Raw genomic sequence first — 16,129 nt, 5'->3', positions numbered from 1 at the left:
AAGGGCTCTACTGAGTAACAGTGATATTTCAGCTGGGACTGGGAATCAACAGATGGGGGAACATTCTGTGTTTCTATGTACACAGAATATTTTTCTACTCTTCACAGCAAAAAAAAAAAAAAAAAAAAAAAAAATCTTAATAAGATTGCAAGCAGTATAGCATGATCAGCAAAAGGAAAGGATATGGCAATGTTTTTCCATTTCTGTGAGATGCTGTGGATTGCATGTGGGAATTCAGGCATAGAGAGACCTTTCTTTTCATTCTTCAGGCAGAGGAGTCCACGGCACAAATCCTAAAGAGGGCAGCAGAATCCTGCCCTCACCTCCTGCCTGTTGCCAGCTGAAGCACGCGGGTGCTGCTAATTGAACGTGCTTTATGTACGAGTGCTGTTCAGTACATGCATCCAGGACACGCGGCGTATCATTCGGTGATATACAAACCGACTGGGACAATTTACAATGGTGATTTTTCTACTGACGGGTAAATTAATGCTCTCTATTATAGACATTTAATCAGTGCCAGCTCCCTAAGTCTCTAAACAGGCCACCAAGATAGAAGATGGATTGTTCTGAATGCATCATATATAAACCAGGAATGCTTCATAAGAACATAAATGACATGTTTGTTTCCCAGAGCTACAAAGACTGCTCTGTTGTAGGAAGGAATGTTGACAACCTCCTACTGAGAGACGTGGAGTGGTCAAGACATTGGTTTGCAGTGGAGTTTTTGTCTTGTCTTTTATTTTCTCAAGGCAAGAACACCAAGATGACCCAGAGATGGTGAGCAAGATCATGTTGGCCCTGTACATGGTCATGATTATTTGTGCAGATGGGATCCTGCTGATGCCTGCGCTGCCTGTGTGGTGTATGGAGATGCTGCCCTGCACTATGCTTTGTGGTAAAATTAACAGATCGTCACATCACTCTGAGATTTGGCTTTGTATTTATACAGGTGGCCAAAATGCTAAAGATGCCAAAGCCTCGCTCCAACCCCTTTGTTAATGTTATTTCTCTTCTCATTTACAACAATATAATAATTCTTCACTTGGCTCAGTGGGAGAACAGATTTGATTTTGAAACAGAGATTCATCTTTGTAATCCAATGGGATAAAATACACCATTTATGATCGTGGCTGAACGTATCTCTAGTGACATAAATAAAAGGGGAATGCACAAAGTGGTCAGTCTGCCAAAATATCCAACCCAAACTGCCCGTGAAAGTCAGTAAGGCTTAGGCACTTAAATTTCATTCAAGATTAAATTGAGATTTGAGTGTCCACGTGTCTCAGAAGATTATTTCTTTTGGTTTCTCCCAGGTCTATGAGATTATGATTAGGAAATGAGGCTAACTGCACAGCTGGGAAGATGGTCCTCACATTCCTCCTATCCAAATGGCCCAGAGCCATCAGTAGTTTCTGCTGATGAAAAGCCACAGAGCTCGGTAAGTAAAAACTGGTGCTGGAACTTCTTTCCTTTACACCCATGGAGTACCTTGCATATGAAATTAAGGAGAAACAGGAGTTTGTGGCAGTGTTTCTGGGATAGCAGGGATATGGTAGGGACCTCTTAAGACATCCCAACTTTGCTTCTCTTGTGTGCAGTCTGGGCATGAATGGAGGTTTTTATGCCTAGTCCTGAAATTCCTGTTTTGTGAGCTGGCTTATCTCCTCCATAAGGCACACGTGGGTATTATTTATGGCCCAGTAAATTCACACTCAGTGCACTGGGTGCCATGTGGCTGCAGGCTCCTGGCTAACAGCATTCAGGCACAACTCACCCCCTGTAACTCGTGTTCTGTCCCAGCTCCTGCCTTAATTGCAAAGCCCTGGAAGTGTGAAATAGCAAAAATAATTATTGTAATGAACTAATTAAATAAAGTATGTTTTGATCTCTATAACTACCTGAAGGAAGGTTGTAGTGAGCTGGGGGTTGGCCTTCTTCTTGTGTAACTGGTGATAGAACTAGAGGGAATGGCTGCAAGCTGCACCAGGGGAGATTTAGGCTGGATGTTAGGAAATACTACTTTTTTCAAAGAGTGGTCAGACGCTGGAATGGGACTCCCAGGGAGGTGGTGGAGTCATTGACCCTGGAGATGTTCAAGGAACATTTGGATTTTATGTTGAGGGATATGGTTTAGTGAGAACTATTGGTGATGGTTGGACTGGATGATCTTGTAGGACTTTTCCAACCTTGAAGATCTATGCAGGGGATCATGCTGACCAGTTTTTATTAAGGACCTTCTAGTGTAGCACCCATATCAGCTTGTGACTAGGTCTGTGCTGTTATGGCTATATACAGGCATGAATGCGAGATAGGTGTTTTGGGGGGCAGTGATACTTCTGTATAGAAATGCTGAAGAGCAATCATCTTATTTTATTAATTTCCTTGCTTTTTGAAAGAGACTTTTATGCAAGTTGATTTGTTCCCCTTGAAACATGGTCCGATAGTGATAGTACAAGGGGAAATGGTGTAGGGAACCTGCTTTGGCAGGGGAGTTGGACTCGATGATCTCTGGAGGTCCCTTCCAACCCCTACAATTCTGTGATTCTGTAATTCTGTGAAATGGCTTTAAATTAAAAGAGAGGAAATTTTAGATTTGATGTTGAAAGAAATTCTTTGTACTCAGAGGGTGGTGAGGCTCTGGAACAGCTGCCCAGGGAGCTGTGGATGTCCCATCCCTGGAGGTGCCCAAGGCCAGGCTGGTTGGGGCCCTGGGTAGCCTGAGCTGGAAAGGGGCAACCTGCTCAGTTGCACTGGCATGCTTAATACCACTTTTAATTGAAATCCTAAATGTTTTAGCTCTGATCAGGTCTTAAATCTTTCTTTAGAGGTTTTTGTGTTCTAAAGGGTTAAACCTCACCACAGGAGGAACTTCTGTTTCTCCCTTGGTGTAATCCGGCATGAAATAGTATTTGGGTGCAGGAGCTACTCAATAAGTTGTGAAAACAAGAATGAGAATGGTATTTAATGGGCCTCTTAAGTAATGCCTGTACTTGGGATTTCACACGTTCCTGGCATTCCCGCTGATTGTGGGCTGCCATGCAGATAACTGCGATTTGCAAAAACGCACAACTGTTATTAGGACTGACTCTTGCTGTTATCAGTGTTTGTCATTTATGGTGAGATCAGGTTTAAAAAGGTAATTAAGGGAAGAGCTTCCTAGCTTTGGCCTATTCTTGTTCTTAAGCACTGAAGTTCAAATAAGTTACAGCCACCAAATGTTGTACCCATGTCTTATCGTAGGGCTGGGCTCACTACAAAGTTCCCAGATGACAAATTTTTCTTTTATTTATGACAAAGTGGGACTGTGTGCTTGGCCAACCTGTGATACACCTGGAACTCGACTTCTGGAAGGGAGTTTCAAAGGTGTATTTACACCATCTTGGTAGGGTGTACTGTGCAGAAACTGAGTATACAGGTGAATCTATGGCTGCCTGGAAGCATTTGCTGCTCTTGGGATGAGCTGGAGGTGCTTTGATGCCGTTATAGTCCCAGCTGATTTATCCCAGCACCTTGAAGTTGTAGATCTTCATTGCAAAATATACCCTGCTGTGGGTTTGAGACAAACATCATGGTCTTCTACTGGCCAACGGACACAGCCCCATTAAGCACAGAGCTTTGGAGTGCAGTGAGTAATAGTTTCACACAGGCTTACTGGGTCCCAGTGAAGGTAAATTCTTCTCTTATTCTACAATTTCCAAAGCCTTTAGTGAGTCCCCATACTGGTTGCACATCGTTTCTGGGTACTCTGTAGAAGAGGGACTCAGCCTGAACCTCTGTTTGAAGCTTGCAAATAGAACTAAACATTGGAATTTAAAAAGTACCCCTTGGGGAGTAGAAGTTGTGCCACATGCACCCTGTGGGAGGCAGCCCCAGCGCAGCTGTGTCCAGATGTGCTCTCTCAGAGTTGCTGTATGTGATACCCAGGTGTAGCCAGCAGCATTTGCTCAAAGCTGCAGATCGTCCTTTTGGGTCATGCTAGAGGCTGGCACTTGCCATTGCAAAGCTAACAAGAAATTTAATGTTCAAGATTATCAGATTTTCCAGCTACACTGCCGAAACAGCTGTCAGCAAATCTGTGGCAGCAGATGTTGAGATGCTATTCAGTGTACTATGTGCTAATCTGCTGCTCTGCTCTCCCCAATTAGACAGTCATTTCTTGCTATCATGGGAGGAAACTTGGAAAATATTGTTATAAGAATATGAAGCAAAGAAGCCTGGGCCTTCCGGACTAAGGCACTGTATGCAGGTGCTCACTTTTCTTTTTTCAGTTAACCGACCTTATTTGAAGAGTCCTGTCAAGACAATCATTCTGTGCCTCACCTTCCCTCTGCTCTGTGTGCATTTAGGGAAGATTGTCTCAAAGGAGCAAGGAAGAAACGTGGTGACAGGGATTGTTTGGAAGTGAAAGCAAGAGCAATGTCTTGGTTTAGCTGCACTTATCTAATCTCTAGCTACATAAAGGGCCTGATCCAGCTGGCAGGAAATTTGGTGTAAATTGTAGCAGAACTTATGAATTCCTTTCTATTTGACATGTACATTAAGTGGTTTTTGGTGAAAGCATCAATTAGCCAATTCACAGAGCTAGCTGCTAATGAAACCCAGGCTCTTGCGCTGCCCTTTGATATTCCAGATGGAACTTTGGAGATGGAGTTTTCTAGTGCTCAGCAACTAAAACTCAAATTCAGAAGAGACATCTGATGTATTCCAGACTTATTTGCCTCTTTTTCAGCAGCAGTGCTCATTTTAGCATAGCTTCCAACAGTGTGAGCCTAAGTTTTTGAAACTTAAAAGGTCTGAAGCCCATACTTGGAACAGTGTCTTAGAATCATAAGATAGGCTTGGGTTAGAAGGATCTTCCCTCTTCATGATCTGGAGACGTGCAGAGATGGCCTGGCTAGGATAAATGTGCTGACTAAACGCTTGCTGGTGACCTCTGGAGCTGTGTCATGATATCTCCTTCTTGATCTGTTAGATGAGTGTAGCTCCTGAGTGAATTCATACATGGGCAAATCCAACACACGCTTCCTGCACGCTGCCCCCCTGTAACAACATCAGTGGACAACTGGACTTTCAGAATGTAAAAAATGGTGTACAGTTGAAATCTCTAATTATTTTTCATCTCTGGAATTTCTGGATAAAATCCAAGAATAGAAAAAGTAATTATTTTTACCCCAAATAATGTTCCTTTTATCTTTATGGAAAATCCAGCTGTTACGGGACTGAGGTCACAGACATGAAATTGGATGTAAAAGTGAAGATGCTTTCCCGGATTTTCTCTGTCCAAGAAAGATAGATAGATAATGCAGCATGTCACCTGGGTTGTACTGTCTGTGTCAGCCTCTGACCTGGACATACAAGGCCTCTCCTACAATGAGTAGAAAGGGAAAATTATTTTAGGCTGTGGTTCATCTCATATATGTTGGAATGAGACATCTGATGTCTTGAAAGTGCTTCTGTGGCTGCAGAGAGTCAATGTGACTTGCTCAGAAGCAGAAGTCACGTTGCTGGCTTCTTTTGGTCAGATAAATCCTGCCTACGATGATGATGTAAGTGATTTAGAAAAACACAAAAGGAGAGACTGTATTTGTATAGCACAGTATTTTGTACCCAGTTATTATTAAGGGTAAATGCACATTCTTAAAATCATCTCAGATCTCTCAATAGAATCATCTGTGTGAACTGACAGGAAAGGTCTACAAAACCTCATTTCATAATGTCTGGAGAGGATGCATCATAAACTCTTTGTTTGCCTTGATCTGGAAGGAACTGCCCCTGGAGGGAAAAAGGAGGAAGTGAGATACAATAACTGTGATTTCTGAGAAACTTTACGAGGAAATGAAACAATAACAGAGAAGACCATCAGCAGTTCCAGGTAAACAACATGCCTCTGTGTTGACTTTACATGTATGGGAATTTTCATCCTTTATTATTAAACTCCCATGGCTATTGCTGCAATTAGTGCTTTCTTATCAAAGTCATTTAGAGATTAGCTGCAGTGTCTCTGGAAGAGCTCTCTTGCAGTTCTATCCTGCATTCACACTTACATTGATTCTAAACCTTTTGAATTCCAGTGGAAAAAAAAACAACCAGTTTCAATTTCTGTCTCGTTCTTTTGCTGCACAAATGGTGATTTCTGCCTTGTTGTCTACTCCAGTAGAATCTGGATTTTGAAAAACAGTTTTGCTGAAGCCACATGCAGATTTTTTGCTAAAGCATAGCTGACCTTCCTATGAAGAGAGGTTAAGAGAGCTGGGCTTAGTCAGCCTGGAGGAAAAAGCTCCAATGAAACCTCACTGCAGCCTTCCAGTACTTGAAGGGAGCTTATAAGCAGGAGGAGACTGACTTTTTACACAGTCTGGTAGTGATAGGACAAGGGGGAGTAGCATTAAACTACAAGAGGGGAGATTTAGATTAGATGTTATGAAGAATTTCTTCACCCAGAGGGTGGTGAGGCCCTGGCACTGCTTCCCAGAGAGGTATGGGTGCCAAAACCCTTGGGGTGCTCAAGGCCAGGCTGGATGGGACCCTGGGCAGCCTGAGCTGGTGGGGGGGCAACCAGCCCATTGAAGGAGGTTAGAGCTGGGTGGGCTTTAAGATCCCTTCCAACCCAAATCATTTAAGATTTTGTGATTCTAAGATTCCATGTTCCCTCTGTCGTTCTGAAAAACCTGTTTCAGAGATGCCCGTTGGCATGCAGTCATGACTTCTAAAGCAAAGAAAGCTCATTCATATACTGACCTCAAGTTGTCCTCAAACTGTTGCAACATGTTTGTCTGCCTGCCTTCATGGAGATGCTCTCTAACCCTATCTCTCCCTTTACTAAATGGTGATGAAGCAATCACTTCTTTCAGAATCCACAGTGCAGGATTTAGACTGAGATTTGTTTTATTTCATTCTGGTAAGCTCACCTGCTGCTCTCACTTGAACTGAATACAATATTACCCTGAAGAATAAAATAAAGGAATTAATTGACATTTTAATTAATTACAACTTTTAATTAATATTCACCAGAGTGACAAGTGTTCTGGAATGAAATACAGGAGTAATTCCTGAGGAAAAAAAAAAATGGAAAGGCCCTGCAGTTTGTGTTCAGGTTAAATGAAGATCTTGTAGCTGAATATATGATTATGTCAGGTACCTGCTGACTCTGTTCAATGCCTGGATTTTCAAATAGCTTGACAACTTCTTTATTAACAATAGCAGGGACACGGAGCAGGGCTTAGAGGTAGAATATGTGTAGAATGTGACTAGAAAGCATAGTCCATAATCTGTACAATTCAATGTCTAAAAATCTTCATTCATCTCAGGAAGCATCCAACAAAAGGAAGATAGTTAGTGAGCACACAGCAAGATGGATACGGCCACTGTTTGTGACAGGAGACAGTGGTGGGGAGTTCCCTGTTGTTCTACCTTTCCAGCATGATTTGTTGTATATCTGCAAAGTCAATTGCTAAAACAGAATAGTGCTAAAAAGATATTGCTGGCCTAGACACAAATATTGAATAGCAGTCATAGTCATTCTGCTGTGATTCTACTGTGATTCCATTCCATGGCAAGCTAGGCTGAGCAGATAAACTGATTTTGAGTTGTACTTCTTGTCCTGGCACTGGGCACCAATGAAAAGAGCCTGATGTGATATTCAGAAACAGTAGAAATAACATTCCTTTTCCCACTGGAGAGCATGACCACACAATACATCCAAGCTGAACCAATGATTCATTTTCACTAAAAAAAGAATTCTCTTTTCTTTAAGCTCTCCTCCTTTTCCTACTCACCTTCCCTCCAGCAGCAGCCCCGGTCTACTATCTGACCCCTGCATGAGCCAGCTCCACTTTTTGCTGGATTGCTTTTCTGCTGGGTTAGTGAGTTCGATCAGTTCATCAACAGGAGGAAAACCACCTGGGTCACAAAGAGAGAAGCATAAAAGCTCAGCAGGGAGTAAGGAGGATACAGGCGCAAGGGCTGCAGTCTCTTACTAGCACTGACCTTTAGGCTGGCTCAGCTCTGTCGTCTAAAAGTCTTAGAGAAAGTTTCACTTCTTGGATAACTTTCTGGTAGCACAACACTCTGAATATAGTTTGGATATTAGGAAAAAGCTTCCATGAAAGAGTGGTCAGGTCTTGGTGCAGGCTGCCTAGGGAGGTGGTGGAGTCACTGTCCCTAGAGGTGTTCAAGATACATGGGGATGTGGCACTGAGGGATGTGGTCAGTGGGTATGGTAGGATGGGTTGGGGTTGAACTACATGATATTAGTTGTCTTTTCCAACCTTAATGATTATATGATTATGTGTTTCTCTAAACTGGTAAAGAATTATTCATAGAAAGTGTTTTCATCTTGGATAGAGTTTTCATTAGTTGGGTGCTGTGTAGAAGACTGATTCTGCATTCCTTTCTTAGGTTTTTAGGGAAAATTCCCTTGGGCTGCAAATGAAGCTGCTGCAGCACTAGAGCAGTCCATGATGGAGGCTGAACCTGCTCCTTTAGAGATCCTCATTCAGTCATGCCCCTTTGTTGGTAATGGTGACAGTTTCCAAGCTGTCTTAGATATCATCCCATGACTTATGAGTCAATGTCATATCCCTCTGTGACGACCAGGTAGTGATGACCCTGGAGCTCTTTCCACCACAGAGACAAACCCTACATTCATGTGCTTTGGCTGCGATTAGAACAAAACTGAGAACTCTTCCTGAGCTTGCTGAGAGGGGTTATATGATGTTTCCAGAGCAGAGGAGAAACAGACAAAGTTGGACTTATCTGTCCATCTGTTAGCTAAGTTGTAGGCTATACTCTGAAGTACTGCAGACTTGATGACTCCTATAAGAGGAGTAAAAGCTGAAGCCATTAACACTGAGAATGTGAACAGGGAAAACCATAACAAGACCTGGTCCTGTAGTGACTCCAGATATTAGGATGAAAATACAGACTGTTCTGTGAATCAGCTATGCAGAATCAGGCCCTGAAGAGCAATGGAATTTAGTGCAATGCCATCTTTGCCAATTAAATATCTTCTGCATCTAAATCGAAGGAAGCTTCAATGTTAATTTTAAAATATTACTGGCATTTATCACAGTAATTACTTTAGCCATGTAAAATTCCAGACACCATAAACAGTGTTGATACTATAGATTAAATGCTCCCAAGGTACGTATTACTGATGCTACAAAACACAAACGCAGACAAGGATATTCTTCCCCAAACTCAGTGTTTGTTGTGCTCACACAAGACTGTTTGAGCACAGAGTGGCCTTATCACATTTCTGAAAATGACAGATGTACCTTGTCAAAGCCCATCCATCTTTATCAGTGACTATATCTTGGAGGAGTAAAAGAAATATACCTGGGCAAACATACTCACCAACTATAACATGAAAACATTCTTCATTGCAATTCTATTTGTAAATTAATAACTTTGGAAGGTGGAAAACATTTGTTTCAGGGATTTTGAATTTCCAGTCTTCTGTTTCCAAATTCTCATTCTCTGAAGATGAGATTTCTCTGATGTCTTAAAGATATTTGTGGGCGCATAATCCATGAGCAAAGCACACTTGGTTATTTGTCAGCTCAGGAAAAGCTCATCTTAATCTACTGATATCTGGATGATCTCTGCACCCAGATATTTGTCTGTGTAGGTAGGGAATAAAGGAATATTTATCTCAAGAATGGACAGGCTTCAGTAGATAGATACTGAAAGATGGATAGGGCAAGCGTTTGGGAATATCAGAAACAAGCTAGAAACCTGTAAGAGAGCAAACTATGAGATACTTGAAACCAGAAATTACACACTGGCCAAGATTACACATGTGAAGTGTGACCACTAATTTAATCAGTTGATGTCAACATTATCAATATGACTGATTGCTGTCAATCCTGACTGGGAAATACATGCTCAACATCTGTGAACTTCAGTAAAGGACATTGTCTCCAAAGAAGGTAATGAGATTTCTTTTTGGATTTGTACTTGGCCTCATGGGTTCCCTGCAGACCTGGTAAATAATGGTGACAAAAAGCTCCCTCGCCTTCTGTGTTCTGTGTGTTTGCCTCTTTACAGGAGGAAGTTGTGTAGAGCCTGCATTCATAGGAGGTGGTTGAGTTGTTGGAAGCAACAATATACATATAAAGCGCTGTGTACTGCGTAAAATACACATTTATCACTCCTTTGCTCTTTATTAATAGGAGGAAAGACACTAAAAAATAAATCAAGACACAGAATGGAGATAAAGCTGTTTTATGGCATCTGAAAGCATGTGGGAAAATTGTTGCATAGCTGAAACTTATTTGGCACTGGGGAAACTATTTGTTAAACTGCTAGTAAAATTTCAGAAGAGGAAATACTTATCAGAAGGCATCCATACATGTGCTGAGCTTTCTTTCCATGAAAACATGGTCAGATAGGGCACTTGTAATCACTAGGAGCACTGGAAAAATTGGGCACATATTCTCACTGTGAATGACAAAGACAACAGTGGAAACACAACATGTGCCCAGGACCCAAGAGAACCCAGGATCGAAAGCAGAGCAGCCTGCTGAGAACATACTCCTTGAGCACGGTGATTGGAACAGCTTAGACAGAGTTGCCAGGATGGTGAGCAATTGCTTACAATTAACCCAAGGGGAGATTTCATGGCTTGTTAAATTCCATCCAGAGATGTGTCTTGCATAGTCTGGCACATACTTAGTCAGCTTCTGCGATGCAGTGCTTCAAACACATGTATGCCTGAGCAGACTTCTTAAAATAATACTTATTTTCCTGTAGTAAATGGCATCTGATTTGCCCTCACACAGAAGAATTTGCTAAACATGAATGGATATTTTGTGTCCTATGGTCACAGCAGCACTGTGCTAAATACATGTACAGATATTCTTGCGTATGTTTATACAGAGAGTAATCAGTCACTAAGAAATGGCAGACAATGGAATTGATCATTGCTGTGTGTGCTTGATTTGATTATTTTTTCTTTTTTTTTGGATCTTTTTTCCAGATGAGGAAATCATGTCAGAAACAGAAATAAAACTGTATATTTTAACTGATTTAAAGTCCATTACTTCATGTTGCATTTCACACAAGAGGTAGGAGAGGCTTTTGATTCTTTCCTTTGTTTGTTTCCAAAACAAGAGATATCAACACACATTTTGCTCTGTTTCTGTTTGCTGTAACTAAGTTCTGTGATCATCTTTTGCAGGCAGTACGTTGCTGGTTTTTTAAGAACTTGTGGTCATTATGGAAGATAAATGACAGTCCTTGGAGCTCATGGCTGAAGTACACATTAGTCACCGGTAAATGATGTATAAAAAATATTCAGCTTGCAAAAAGATAATGGTGGTTCCTATTTGAAAATGCAGAAAAATGCACATATCTGGAGCACAAAAGTGTCTCATCAATATCTCTGTGGGTAGAAAACTAACCTGTCAAGAGGAAAATGTTGGGGAGATGGAGATATTTATGCACGTACTGCACTGATCATAATGATGTAAAGGACTATTAAAGCAAACTTAAAATATTAGATACTGCAAATATACAACTTAATTGATTTTTTTTTCCCATGCAACCCAGTAATGCTCTAAGAAATTTCAATAAGGAATTGCTCATTCTACATCTTTGACTGCCAGTGATCTTATCTTTCTCCATTTCACTGTTATCTATAAGTTAAGTAGTTATTCTGGATTTGATCTTTTATTAATGGCAAAGTCCTTCATTCCTTGCAGTGTTGGGACTTGGAAGGAGAGAAGACCAGAGGACAGAATCTGTTTTGGTAACTGGCATTGCCAGGACTGTAGCAGCAACAGTGATGTGGAGATACAGTGACCTTATGCCTACAGTCCTCTCTGGCTGCCTTCTCCTAGATGATGATCATAAAATCATAGAGTAATCAAGGTTGGAAATGATTAAATGATAGTCATCATTTGATGGCTAAAGATTGTATGTTCCAACCACTGCCCCACCATGATGATTCCCAGGTGTAATTGGTGCCTTATTACAGGGAAAATCTCACTGCCTTCCAGGAAGGGGGCAATTTTGCCACTTTCTCAGTGTAATTATCTCATTTTAGGGCTTCAGTCTCAAGATTTTGGTTAGCAGCAAACCTTGCTGAGAACCACATCTCAATGCCAGGCTCTATGTGTTCCATGCTGCTATGGTGAAAGGAGCATTTAATTTCTAGTCTCTGCTCCAGACCTGTTTCTCCTGTGACACTTCACTGAGTCAATTCAACTCACTTGTCTGGAAGAAAACAGATCTATGTTTTACACATACATAACAAAAGGTATTAAAGTAGCTTTATTTTCTGATAGTGCTCTGGTTCAGCAAAATGCCACCTGAGAACCAGGACAAGTGAAGGCAAACAGCAGGAGCATAAGAAAGAGAATGGTGGAAAATAAATGACTGGGGAAAAAAAGTGATAGGATGGACCATCTCTTCCCAAGGCACTGAACCTGTGCCTTTGGAAAAATCATAAAAATCATTGAAACACTGGCACAGGTTGCCCAGAGAGGTAGTGGATGTTCCATCCCTCAGGGTGAGGATGGACAGGGCTGTGAGTACCTGATTGAGCTTTAGGTGTCCCTGATCATTGCAGTGGGGCATTTAAAGATCCTTTCCAACTCAATTGATTCTATCCAAGTACAAGACAGGGAAACACTGCCATGGAGCTTGGTATGCCAGCAGGAGGGCACATAGGAGTTAGCTCTTGCCTTAACAAGCAGTTTAGTTCTCGTATAGAGGGCTTAAGAGATTTTGCTGCAAGCTGGAGCCTATCATACAGGAAAGAGTTACATTTAGGCCACTCGTATCCTAGTATAAAATCAAATGACCAGGCTACTTTTCATTGCCTTTCTCATCAGTAGCCTCAAATTCTGCGGGAAACAGGAGAAACTGGATGAAATGATATTAGATGAATGGTACGGTTAACAGAGAAAGCTGCTTGTACTTATTCTCCGCCAGCTCATAGGTGCATACAAGCTTCAAAGGAGGCTCTTCTGCACATAGGATCATAGAATGATAGAATCATCAATGTTGGAGGAGACCTCTAAGAGCATTTAGTCTAACCATCAAGCCATCGCCACCATGGCCCAAACCCTGCAATGCTCTGTCCCTCTCTGCAGGCACTCAATAATCTCTTAGATAAATACCTTCACTTCCAACTGGACACTCCCTTGCAGAGGATGGTATGACACTACATCCTGAAAGGTTACATGCTCCTCCTTTTACAAGAAAACCTGTGAGATGCAAAAGGAAAAATGTTCTTTAAATCTGGGCATCAGTACTTTTCTCAATCCTAATGCTGAGGCTGTTAACACTTTGAAATGTTGGCATTCTCAGCCTCTCTAACTTCTAAAACCCATGAAAATAAGGAGGTATTTTGCAGAAAGGGGAGCCCAGAGAAAATACTTGCCTTCTATAAAACCTTGCCATGTACTGAGGGGGAGACTGAAGGTTAGCTTAATTCCCTCAGCATAACAGAACGCTCTTTGGTACTTATATGCTGAAAGAACAAATTGAACCTGCACACCTTCTGACCTGTGCAGCTCTTGTTTAATGAAAAGCAGTCAAATCCAGCATGTAGCAACTTTATTATCAGAAAAGAGAGAGAAATCTGTTTAGCAACACTTTATTTACTTCAAAAGTAACCTTGAATTGTCAGCTGGAATGGAGTATGTTCCTGCTCTGTATCCACTTCACATTTCCTTTGCTTCCAAGGTTCGAATCCACATGGCCATGAAGCAAGAACAATAGCGTACTGCCAAGTGCCTGGATAAGATATTTATAGGTGCACGTGTAGAGCCAAATACTGCACTATAGCATTATGTTTTCTAGACATAAAGCACAGTTACATGTTTTCAGCTTTCTTTCTTTTTTTTTTTTTTTTTTTAAATTTGAAATGAAGACATTCAGCCCCATAAAAAGTACAAAACCAGACTCACTCAGTGGCAGCCCACAGAGCATTTCTTTTGTGAACTCTGCTGCAGGAACGAATGAGAGCAAAATTGCTGCTTTTTCCAGAGGACAAGAAGAGATTTCAAGAAGTCAGTCCCCCGCTAGCAAAAGTAGTTACTTCGCAGGTGATTATTAGAACAGGTTAGGAAAAGGGTACTCTCATTCACATTTATGTTCTGTAGTAAAGCATAATCAAATTCTATGAATTTTCATCCAAAATGGAGAAAGGTGAGACAGATTCTGGAAATAATCTCTTTTGTATCTCCCTCCTCATAACTTCACATCTTGCATCTTGGGGCTTTTCCTGCCACACTGATAGGGAATCTGAGGTGGAAAACAGTTTTGAAGACGTCTTTTAGTGAAAGTTTTCTATACCTGGGCTCTGCATCACAAGGATGATGGAAAATAGATACGAAAATAAATAAAGAAAAAAAAGATAAGAACAGTAGAGGAACAATTAATTTGGTTGGGACTCTTTAGCATGAAAAATGACGGACTGACTTCTGCCTGCTGGGTTATCTCATATAAAACTAACAAATTAACAAAAAAACTAGGCATGCCATTTTGGAAATCTTTTTAACTGAATGCATCAAAGTGATTTGAATAATGTGCTCTCTTCCACAAGCAGTTGACTACAGAGATCTAAAAACTTGTTCAACTTAAAGCCTAGCCAACAGAAATCATTGCTGACACTGTCTGAAATGTTCCATATGTGTGGTGTAGCACAGCTATGTACTGCTGTCTGAAAAGCAAAGTTGGGCATGTTGCTAACAAAAAGATAAGAGCAGCAGGTTTATGCATTCTCTATCCATGGCCAACATGAGACAAATTATACTGTGCGAATAATAAGAAGCACCAGAGGAGGTTCAAGTTGGATATTAGGAAATATTTTTTCTCAGAAAGTATGGCAATGCAGTGGCACAGGCTGCCCAGTAGGTGGTGGAGTCACCATCCCTGGAGGTGTTAAGAACTGTGGGGATGTGGCACTGAGGGACATGGACAGTGGGCATGGTGGGGATGGGTTGGGATTGGACTGGATGATCTTACATTCACAGGGAACAAAGAGGATGAATTAGGGATTCCTAATTGTGAAGCACCACCAAAAATCCTCTGGACTGGAGCTTGTAATTTCCCCTATCTCTGAGGCCCTCCCTGTCTCCCTATTAGAGGTATGAAGCAGTGCTGTGATAGCTGGTGTACGAGGGAGGCTGACAGCCAGGACATGAGCCGAGTCTGCTCCTGGATGATGAGAGCAGAGACCTTGTCATGGCCTAATGCAATATTCATGTGTCTGGGAAACACGTATTTCCCATGTGCTTGGGCTCTGCAGGTCAGAGCTTGTTCTCAGTGGTTTCAATGCAAATCCCAAATAGCTCCTTTGATATCAGTGTATACGGCTGTGTATGTTTGCATGGGATTACACCAGTGTGAGAGGTGTTAAGGACTTTGACTCCTCCTACCAATACTATTTGGAAGCTGTAGGTTTGGGAGACTAGCATTAACAGGCTCTAGGGATTGCTGTTTATTTTAAACTGCACTTGTACTAATAAAATATGCCTTAAAAATAGCAACATAACTTTGTGTTCCATTGGTTTCCATACGAGATGCCATGTATTTCCAAGGATATTTTGTTTTTTCTTTTTTCTTTCCTAACTGCTAGGACTGGAAATTCAATCTCATGTCTGAGAACAAAAATAAAAAACAAAAAAAGAAACCATTTCTATCTTCTCACACATCATTGCCAGTAATAAAAACCTGAAGATCAAAGCGTGCCCTTGGTGACATCTTTACAACCACTCTATCTGCAAGTGATGAGCCCTTCATAGAGATCCCATCCTGGGGGCCTGAGGAAGGGCTGATCCTGGGTTGCTCTTTGTGTCCTGTCTTATTTTAAGAGAAAACAAATATAAGAGGAAAAGAATCAATGTACTGTATGTAATAATATTACATCAATATGTATATCATATGATCCCGATTTTACCTTCAAGGATGACTCAAGCACTTCAAAGCACCTGAAGGACAAATGTCAAGGTCTGATGATGCTGTTTCTCTATGGCAAGAATGCCTTAGGTGTGGAGAGTAGGAGAAATTAAGTCTGAAGTCTGATTTTTAAAGTTGTGGCTTTAAACCCAAGGATTTTCTTCTTGATCAGTCTGTGGTAAACTCTCAACTGCTTACATGTTTCAGCAAAGAAAGA

At 41.3% G+C, this 16,129-nt stretch overlaps 1 long non-coding RNA gene across 1 annotated transcript; it reads left to right on the top strand.

Moving 5' to 3' along the window:
* The first annotated feature begins 731 nt into the window (after positions 1 to 731).
* LOC128085886 (uncharacterized) lies at positions 732 to 15,669 on the top strand. The gene is made up of 3 exons (XR_008209143.1): positions 732 to 898; positions 1,317 to 1,441; positions 11,183 to 15,669. It is a non-coding gene; the product is annotated as an uncharacterized LOC128085886 (long non-coding RNA).
* Positions 15,670 to 16,129: the final 460 nt, after the last annotated feature.

Source organism: Tympanuchus pallidicinctus, unplaced genomic scaffold (genome assembly GCF_026119805.1).
Source record: "Tympanuchus pallidicinctus isolate F22 unplaced genomic scaffold, pur_lepc_1.0 scaffold3, whole genome shotgun sequence".
In the NCBI taxonomy this organism is placed as follows: Eukaryota; Metazoa; Chordata; class Aves; order Galliformes; family Phasianidae; genus Tympanuchus; species Tympanuchus pallidicinctus.
The sequence above is the reverse complement of the archived record's forward strand: the minus strand, read 5'-3'. Positions and strand labels throughout refer to the sequence as shown.